Here is a 10,042-nt window from a genome sequence, read left to right as displayed (position 1 = left end):
ATCCAATTGAGCTAAAATACTCACATGTGGAGAAATTGGCATTGGTAGCTGTTCAAGCTGTCCAACGTTTTCGTCATTACATTTTACTACGTAAAACTACAGTAATTTCTGGTTGCAACCCTATGATCTATATTTTAGCCAAGCAATTTCTAGGGGGCAAGTACTCCAAATGGATTGTGATCCGGCAGGAGTTCGACCTGGAATTTGAAAAGTCTAAGTCGAAGAAATCTTTAGTTTTTGCGGAGATAATGTGTGACTTCCTGCGTGCTGACACGCAAACTGTGGCGGAGGAGCCCATTGCGGACGAATCCTTGTTTCTAATCAGCACTTTAGATCCACGGTATGGGGATATCATCGTTTATCTCCAGACCCAATCCTTTCGGCCAGAAATTTCAAGGTAAGAATGTCGAAAAATACGATTCCAGTCCCAAAAATTCAAAATTATTGGAGATACTCTTTATCGTCGTGGGGCGGACTCTGTTTTTCAACGTTGTTTAACTCATGAGGAAGCTGAAATGGTTCTAAATGACTATCACTCTGAAGCGTGTGGCGGTCATATGTCTGGGTTTGCCATAGCCCAAAAGATATTGTGCGATGGCTACTTCTGGCCATCTTTGTTTAAATATTGTATTAACGCGGTCCAAAAATGCCACAACTGCCAAATTTTTGATCGAAAGATGCATGCTCCACCTGCTCCTCTCCACCCTATAATTGCCGTCGGTCCTTTTGTGAAATGGGGTATCGATTTTATTACATGTAACCCTCACTCGGCCGGGGGGCATGCGTATATCATCCTTGCAGTATATTATTTTACCAAGTGGGCTGAGGCGATGCTTACATTTGAGGCAGACAGCAAAACGACTGCGATTTTCGTGTTCAATCATATAATTTCTAGGTTTGGTGTTCCACAGGTGATTATCACTGATCATGGGCGTCATTTTCGAAATGTTATGATGACTGAACTTACAGGCCAGCTTAGCTTGCGTCACGAGAGTTAAACTCCATATTATCCACAAGCTAATGGTCTGGTTGAAGCCATCAACAAATTTCTAGTCATCATGATCCGACGAATCATTGGGATTCATAGGTCGAATTGGCATAACATGCTATTTTCAGCGCTTTGGGCGTATCGAACCTCAGTAAAAACGTCAACAGGGTTCACTCCTTTCCAACTAGTTTATGGTCTGGAAGCTATGTTACCCATTGAATGCAAAATCCTGTCATTGCAAATGGCCATCGAGTTACTTCCAGCCACTTCCGAAGATGAAAAACATTTGTTATACTTGGCTCAGCTAGATGAGAATCGACGTGATGCTGCATTGGTGATCGAAACTCATGCCAAACGTATTAAAGCTCAGTATGATCGAAATGTTACCCCTCAAAATTTTTCGGAAGGAGACCTAGTCTTATTGTACGATCAAGCAAATGATAAATTAAGCGCTGGGAAATTCGTCCCTATGTGGCATGGTCCTTATGTTGTTAAGCGAAAACTAGCAAAAGGGGCCTATCAATTGGTAGACTTTGACGGGGTCTCTTTAGGTAAACCCGGAAATGGTCTTTACCTAAAGAGGTATTATGCTTAAAAATGGGTGTGGAGATTTTTAGTTAGGTTAGTTTTCTTTCTAGCTAGTGTGTTTTAGTTTAAAAGTATGCTTAGCTTAAAGAGTGCTTTTCTTCATTATTCCTGCTTATCTTGGTTTTACTCTTGATATTGCAGATGTCGACGCCTCTCCAAACATACATTGGTTTTGCTGATGGTGCTTGTCGTAATACACGGAACATATCTTCCGTAGCTTGGGTTATTTATTCACCCTCTGACGAGTTGGTATCTATGCATGGGGTAAGCCTCGGTCAAACAACGAACAACATTGCAGAGTATAGTGCAGTGATTGAGTTATTATCTGAATCTATTTCATTTGGGATTCTGAGTTTGATAGTGAGGTTAGATTCTGAACTCGTTGTATTACAGCTTAATAGAGTATATGCCGTTAGAAATCTAGTGTTATTGAGATTATTTTTGAGAATGTGTCTCTTGGAATGTGAATTTGATTATATTGAATATCAGCATATTCCAAGATATTTAAATACAATGGTAGATGCAATTGTTTCTCGAATGTTAAGTAGACATTTGCAATAATCATATAAGTAAATTTAAAAACATTCCATAACATGTTTTACAAGATAAGCCGGTAATAGTCATATAGTATAATATAGGAGTGTGTCAAAATATACATCGTCCTCGTTCATAGGTTGAAAAACACCTTATGATTGGCAAAAATGATAGTACAAAAAGAAAAAATGTCATATGTGTCTACAACAGGTGATCATCCTATCACTGGTGATGATCTTGATAAGAAACCACTATACGGGCCACCTTACAAAGGAACCTCCTGAAAGGTCCTGGGACCCCAATCACATAGCGCTGTAGTCGAAGAGGAATGTCATCTATGCCGGTCTCCGGAATGTCTCCTATCAAACGCTCTAGATGGCTCTCCAATTCGGCTAAGGTCTCTGCTGATTTGTCGTGTGGGGCTGGTGCTGCTGCAGTTGGTTGTTTCCTCTCGTAGGGCTGGAGAGCGGCTAGTCACCGTGGACCCACATCTGCATTTGAAACTTTTACCATCAATTTTGGGACGAGATAAAAACAAAAAAAATTAAATTAGAAAAATGTTGAAAATGATTTTACCTGAGTCATCCCATTGCTCTCCTGGTGGAAGAGCCATGTCTGGGTCACCGCGAAAATATACCCTAACGTAAGGAAAGTGCTGAATAGCAAAAACCTGGTTTTCCAACCAATGGAAATACTCAGGTGTGAATCGAATGACCTCTGTCCCCTCCTCAGGATGACGGGCCATAACTGCAACCCATCGCATCAGTTTGGGCTCTCGAGGAAGTCCAGCTCCAACAGTGAGGTGCTGTGGGACCAACATTGGGACCCTCTCTAGACCAAAGCTCATGACTAAAGCACCATATCCAAAGGTCTTCAGTTGTCCATTCTTGGCTCTAGTCAGTTGGCCTTTTATATTAGCCAACACAACATCACACCAGTTGAAGATGGTGCCTCGAAAGCAGTCAACTGCCATCCGCATCTGGGATCCAGTGGCTACATGTAGTGCTGCGCTCCCGCAGAGCCTGGTAACAGTAAACGCTATTACCTTGAGTTCAGGAAGGGATATGGTTTTGATATCTATCGCTTTTTCTCTAGTCTGGTTGTTACAAAACTCTAGCCGGAGGCTATCGACAGACTGACCACCTGGCCTAGTCCTGAATAGAGTCAAGTGTTCACCTCTCTTAGGCAAACCAGTCAAAAAGTATATGTCTGCCGGCTCCATTTGGAGCTGGTGACCACCAATGAAGAAGCACTGGTCCTGTATGCTTCACCTGTCTACCAGCCACTCCAGAAAGTCCACCTTGGCCCTCATGCCAGGTATGGCCCAGAATTTGTATAAGCTGCATGCCTTCAATGCATCAATCGAAGGTTGATGATTTATCGCGGCAAGATCTACATCCTCATGCTCCCGTTCTCGCCAATCAAGCATGATGTATACTATACATTCAACAAAAAAGGCGAATTAGAATATGTAAAATTGAAATTTTTGGGTGAAATTTGAGTTCGTTATGTTTAAAAAACCTTTGCGCGGGGTACACACCCTCTCTGTTAGAGACAGTGCGTGGGTCCGCATGTTGCCTTAAGGGCAGGTGCGGACCCCTGACTTTTTTCCTTGTGCGAAAAATTCGAGGTCCGCGGGTCCCCTGTGTTATACCTGCAGACCCCTGCATGTGGGTTTTTTGACCTAAAAGCTCCTAAAAAATGAAAATGAAACCCTAAAAATCAATTTGAAATGGATGAATTGAAAGAGTAGGATGATGTGGATTACCTGGAGGAGACGGCGTTCGATTCCAACGGACGGATTTTCCGCAATCTTCACGGGAAGTTTCTGACCAAAAGCTCTATTTTCTCACCCAAAACTCAAACGGTAAAAATGAATTTACAAAAGCCATTTTTATAAGTTTTTTGAATAAATGAGTTGTTAATTTGTTTATGTTTCACTTTAGAAAGGTAACTTTTGCAGCATTTTTATCCATTTTAAACAGGTATGAGTAATGTTTGAGTTTTTGTTCAGGATAACAGATTTTTCAGGCGAAATCGGTCATTTTCGACGAAAAAAACATTAGAGTCACCTTTAAGCTCTTTTCTGACTCCTAAAACATGAAAAGATCTCCGAGTTTTTCTTTTTAAACTCATTAAAATGGAACTAAAAAGACGGTCCACTTACAACTCTTTTTCTGACCGTAAAACATTAAAAGATTGCTAGATTTTTGTCATTTCAAATTCGATATTGGTTATAAAATGACGTGTCATTGATCGCTTTTTTACTTTTTCGGATCAGAGGCACTAATTACGAAAAGTACTCCCTGGTCGTAATGATCAAGCAGTTGTCTCAAGTATTATTTTATACTTTTCGGGCTTGGAAGACACAAATTTACGAAAAAGGTCAACCATGGAGTCTTCTTAAGTTTTTTCAGACTCTCTAAAATTGAAAAACGCCGAGTTTCTCCTATACTGGACTTGTTAAAATTTAACAGTAAAGGACCTGTTCAATTACAAACAGGAACAGACCAATCCTTCTTAGGGTTCGAATTTAAACTAAGTTGGACTCATCCGAAGGATGAGCTTATAATCAAGCAAATGTTATCCTCCTCAAGCTTGTCAAAAATAAAGAGGTACTTGCCAGAAATGGTGGGGGAAAAGAGAGAAAAATGAGCCTGTTTTTCATACTTTGTAACCACTCTTGAACACGACACTTTTATTCACCTGGGTTGGGAAATCCTTTGCCTAACAGTTGATCAAACCATATTGAAAGTCTTCAGCCGGTTTCTGGGTATTAACTTTGGGTCAATTGTCACCAAACCATCTGCTGTGTCGTTATGTGTTCAAGAGGTCAGTGCAAATAAGCAATTCATCTAAAAAATATCTGTCATCCATCTTGACCATCCCTGAGTCAGTCCTTGCAACTAAATTTCTTCAAACTTGATCTATGATTTCGCATTGTGGGTTTGCCTACAACGGATCTCTGTCTATCGACTTCAGCTCATTATCTACAAAGATGATCTAGAAATCATTAGTACCTTGGGATCTGCATGCCTCAATGGCAGGTTTCTCGCCTTCGATGATAGGTTGCATCATTGACCTTCGATCGAAGGATTTCGTGACATGTTCGACATCAACACATCTATTCACATCTCATGGATTGTACTGAGTACTTTGAGAGCCATTGAAATTACTGGTGGTTTCTCTCACACTTGTTAATAGTTTACATCATTGACTGGTAATCAAGTGGTTTCTACCATGTTCGACTTCAACACATTCATTCGCATGGATAGAATCGTATTGTTTCGGGAAGTAGACATGAAGACCCTGGATCTAGTTTCCACTATCCAGGCTGCGAGGAATTTTGTATTCATTATACTGTGGACTATTCATAAACAGATGGCTGCATCCATACTGTGTCTACATGTGTCTATACTTGTGATGTATTACAAGATCATTCCTATATCAAAGCAGTAGTTAGTTTTCTAGTCAGTTTTGATCTGAGTATGGGAATGCCTACCTCAGCGATGATATGATCTCATATATATATATATTGCATTGAATGTTTTTACAGGTTCCAACCGAGCTCTCCACAAGATGATCCTCGAAATGATAAAGTACTTCACTCTTCCTAGATGATAAATGAAATCCTCATCTACTACAGACTTCGCACTTTAGGGGGCAATCTGTTACACAAAATATTGTCACCATGACTATTTGCAGTCAGTATGGGTCTATCATCATTCATACTGTCCTCCTAAGCAAGTCTCAGACCTCAGCTCTTCATGTCAAGCTTTGAAAATGAGAGATTGACCTTAAAAATCATTAAAGTTATGGTTCCACACTTTCTCTCTCTGTTGCCTACGGTCCCGCACCCCCTGTTCATATTACCTGTGGACCTGCCCGCTCTGTCTCTGAAGGAGTGGGTGCGTACCCCTGTGAAAGTAAAAAAGGCGCAAGTTTATTCTAAAAAACTCACTTTGGGTTAATTCTAGATGATTCTAGAAGGAATTTTGATGTGGATGGTTCGCTCTTAGGTGGTTCATGCATCCCAAAAGAGAAGGAGCTAATCCCTTGATGAGAGGAGCTATCCCTTTGAAGGAGGTCTTTATCCCTTTGAAGGTGGACCTAGTAACTTCCCTCCATTGCACTATAAATTAAAGCATTGGGCTGGTTGCTAGGGAGGTTAGAAGTTGAACATTTTTGAGGGTAAATGCTTGTGGAATTGAGACTTCCTAGTTAAGCTTGAGAGGAGAGATCACATACCTTTTGGCTTCATTGAGAAGAGAGTGAAACTTGTAAAAGTAGAGGAGACTTCTTGTTGGACCCTGGGAGGAGCTTGTACAGCATCAAGGCACAGGTTGTAAAGTTCTTCTTTGATTTGAATTAATACAATCAGATTCATTTTTCTCAACAAATTGTCTTATGTCATTTGTTTCATGAATTCCTTGATCATCATGATAAGTATGCTTTACGATATTGGCTTTTCAGGTGATATTTAATTTGTGTGTTTGTTTGTGTTTGCAGATTCACTACAAGGGATCTCATTTGGATCAAAGGAGCGAGGCTTCCACAAACTTGCATTGGACCCAAGGTAGGCCTAAAACACTTGTTTGCCTTTGTTTATAAATTTCATATTTAGAGAAAGATAGTTTTTGATTGGCTTGCTTGTCACTGGATATCATTAGATACTAGGGAGGTCGGTCTTGTCCGCAAGAACAACTCATTCCGTGTGACAAGGGTTTTTTCAAGCTCCAGAATTCCATCTCATGCAAGTCATCGTGGAATTTTCGCTATGATTTGTTTTCTGAAAAGGTTTAGACTCTGAAATTAAAACCCATTTGAGCCAAACTCTTGGTGAAGCTCAGGCCCAACTTCCAGATCTTGGTCCACTATATTTTTCGAGATACGGTCTAAGACATATATGGTTTCTGTAGGCTACCGAATTACATCCCAAATAGGTGACCTTGGAAAAATCATCATAAATTTCTCTCTGAGCATCAAATTGAAATTTCGTAAGAAGTTATAGAAATATGACGGAGTTTATTTTTATGTGTATTTTTTTCAGATCCAAAGGTCGAAACAGTGACATGTGGCACTTCGTACATGTTCGCTCTACTGCAAAATTATATAATCACGTCATCTTGGGAGATTAGGCATAACTCTTTCTTGGAGAATCTAATTTCAATCAGACTAGTGGCTTTAGAAAGAGGACGTAGAGGGCTACTGTAAATTGAAATTTCAAACCTTGGAGATCTGAAATTTCAGAGATATAAGAGATTCAATATTGATCTACTAAAAGAAATAAAAAAGAATGACTTTAATCAAGAACATAGAAACACCTAGTAAGAAAAATTGGATGGATGATTTGAAGAATGCAATCAAAGCTAAGGTAAATAGTTTTATATGTTCCATGGAAGCCAATATCGATAGCAGGGAAGCAGATTTGAAGAAAGGCATGGAAGATTTGAAGAAAGACATGGAAGGTTTGAAGGAAGGTGGGACAAAGATGTTACAAGAAAGGCCTCCTAATGACAAAACGATAGTAGAGGAAACTCATGATGAGAAAAAAATAAATTTTAATCATGATTTCATAGAATCTAACATTAGATTGAAGACCCACCATATTCCAAAGATCGATATGAGGAATTTTGATGGCAAGGATCCCATAACATGGATACTACAGATGGAGAAATATTTTGATATGCATGATGTGCAAATATTACAAAAGTTACATATTGCATCTTTATATTTAGAACCAAATCAATCTTTATGGTATAAAGGGCTTTGTTCTCGTAAAAAACTTGTCACTTGGTCAATTTTCACAGAGGAAATGATAGCACATTATGAGGATACAAAGAGAAAAACCTTATTTATCCAATTGATAAATCTCAAACAAAAGGGTTCAATGGCAGAGCACATTGAGGACTTCCAAAAATTGAATATAAGGTTAAATGATATTCCAGAGAAGCAGAGGATTGATGTCTTCATAGGGAATTTAAAGGATAGCATTCAACATGAGGTTCGCCTTTGGGAACCTGATTCATTGGAGAAGACATACAGGTTGGCAAGAAAAATTGAAAGAAAAATTATGGCAACAAGGTAGTAACTATAAAGATGGAAGTGTTGTTGCTCCTAGCCTTTCACAACCTACAAGGTCGAGACCACAACAATTGGAAGAAAAAAAAGCAAAAGGGCTTTGTTACAATTGTGATAGAAAATACACTAAAGGTCATAAGTGTGCTGAGAAGAAATTAATTTAGATAGATGGGGAAGAGGAGCAAGAAAAGGAACAAGAAACATCAAAAGAAGAGGATATACACCAAGAAACAATGCCAGAGAAAGAAGAAATGAATCTGACCATATCTTGTAATGCATTGAAAGGAATTACCACTCCTCAAGCTCTCAAGATAGAAGGGCATATAAAGAAGAAAAATGTAACATTGTTGATTGATTCAAGTAGTACCCATAATATTATTCATTGTAAGATAGCCCAGGAATTTAATTGCTTCCTATATCTAGCACCAGAGTGTCAAGAAATGGTTGCAAATGGAGGAACCATAAATTGCTCTGGAAAGTGACATAATATCAAGCTATCCACGGGAGAATATGTCTTGAATAGTCCAATGCTTTCCATTCCAATGGGTGGTGCAGATGTTGTACTAGTAGTTCAATGGCTACAATATTTGGGTACGATAGCTTTTAATTTTCAAGAACTTTTCTTGAAATCTTTTTGGGAAGGTAAGGAGGTTGAATTAAGGGTATAACAAGGAAATCAGGAAATATAATCATCTCTAACAGCATGAAAAAGCTTCTAAAGAAAGAAAAACATGGCAAAATTGCACAATTATGTTCACTAGAGGTACCCACATCGAAATCATCAATTTCTCCATATCTCCAAAAAGTTTTGGACAATCATTCCAAGGTATTTGAGACTCCCAAAGTCCTCCCACCTATTTTTGATCATGATCATGCTATTCAATTTATTCCAGGAAGTTTTCCCCCAAACATCAGGCCTTACAGATATCCATATGCCCAAAAGAGTGAAATTGAAAGTATGGTTGCAGAAATGCTAGAGGTTGGTATAATTCAACCTAGTCAAAGTTATTTCCTAGCTCTAGTGGTATTGGTACACAAGAAGGATGGATCATGGTGGATTTTTACGGATTATAGGGAGCTCAACAAGCTTACTATTAAAGATACATTACCCATTCCTGTCATTGATGAATTATTGGATGAATTACATAGAGCAATTTACTTCACCAAGTTGGATCTTCGTTCAGGGTATCAACAAATCAAAATGAAGATTGAACACATTCCAAAAACAACATTTAGAACTCATGAGGGTCATTATGAATTTTTGGTCATGTCTTTTGGCCTTACCAATGCACCTTCTACATTTCAAGGTTTAATGAATTCCATTTTCAAACCTTGACTTAGAAAATTTGTGTTGGTATTTTTTGATGATATACTAATCTACATCAAGTCTTGGAAGGATCATGTTCAACATGTTGATAGGGTGCTCAAACTATTGGAGGAAAAACAATTATATGAAAAAATCTCCAATTGCTTCTTTGGAGTTAAAGAGGTGGAATATTTTGGTACTTAGTTAGCTCATATCTCATCTTATCATCCTGAATCTGATGGGAAAACTGCCATAGTGAACAAATGTTTAGAATGATATCTTCGTTGCTTTGTATCTGATAAACAGACACAATGGGTCAAGTGGTTTCTTCTGGCTAAATGGTGGTATAACACTTCCATACTGCAACAAAAATGACCCCATTTATGGAACTTTATGGATATCGTCCACCATCCATCACATCATCTTTAAAAGAAAATTCTAAGGTTCAAGCAGTGGAGGATCACATCGAGAATCAACAAGAAGTTCTCAAACTCTTAAAGGATAACCTCACTTTGGCACAGAATAGAATGAAACAATAGGCAGAT

The sequence above is a fragment of the Pinus tabuliformis genome, chromosome 3_1 (assembly GCF_031772625.1).
Source record: "Pinus tabuliformis cultivar Carrire ecotype Pingquan chromosome 3_1, CPIR1, whole genome shotgun sequence".
Taxonomy (NCBI): Eukaryota; Viridiplantae; Streptophyta; class Pinopsida; order Pinales; family Pinaceae; genus Pinus; species Pinus tabuliformis.
The sequence above is the reverse complement of the archived record's forward strand: the minus strand, read 5'-3'. Positions refer to the sequence as shown.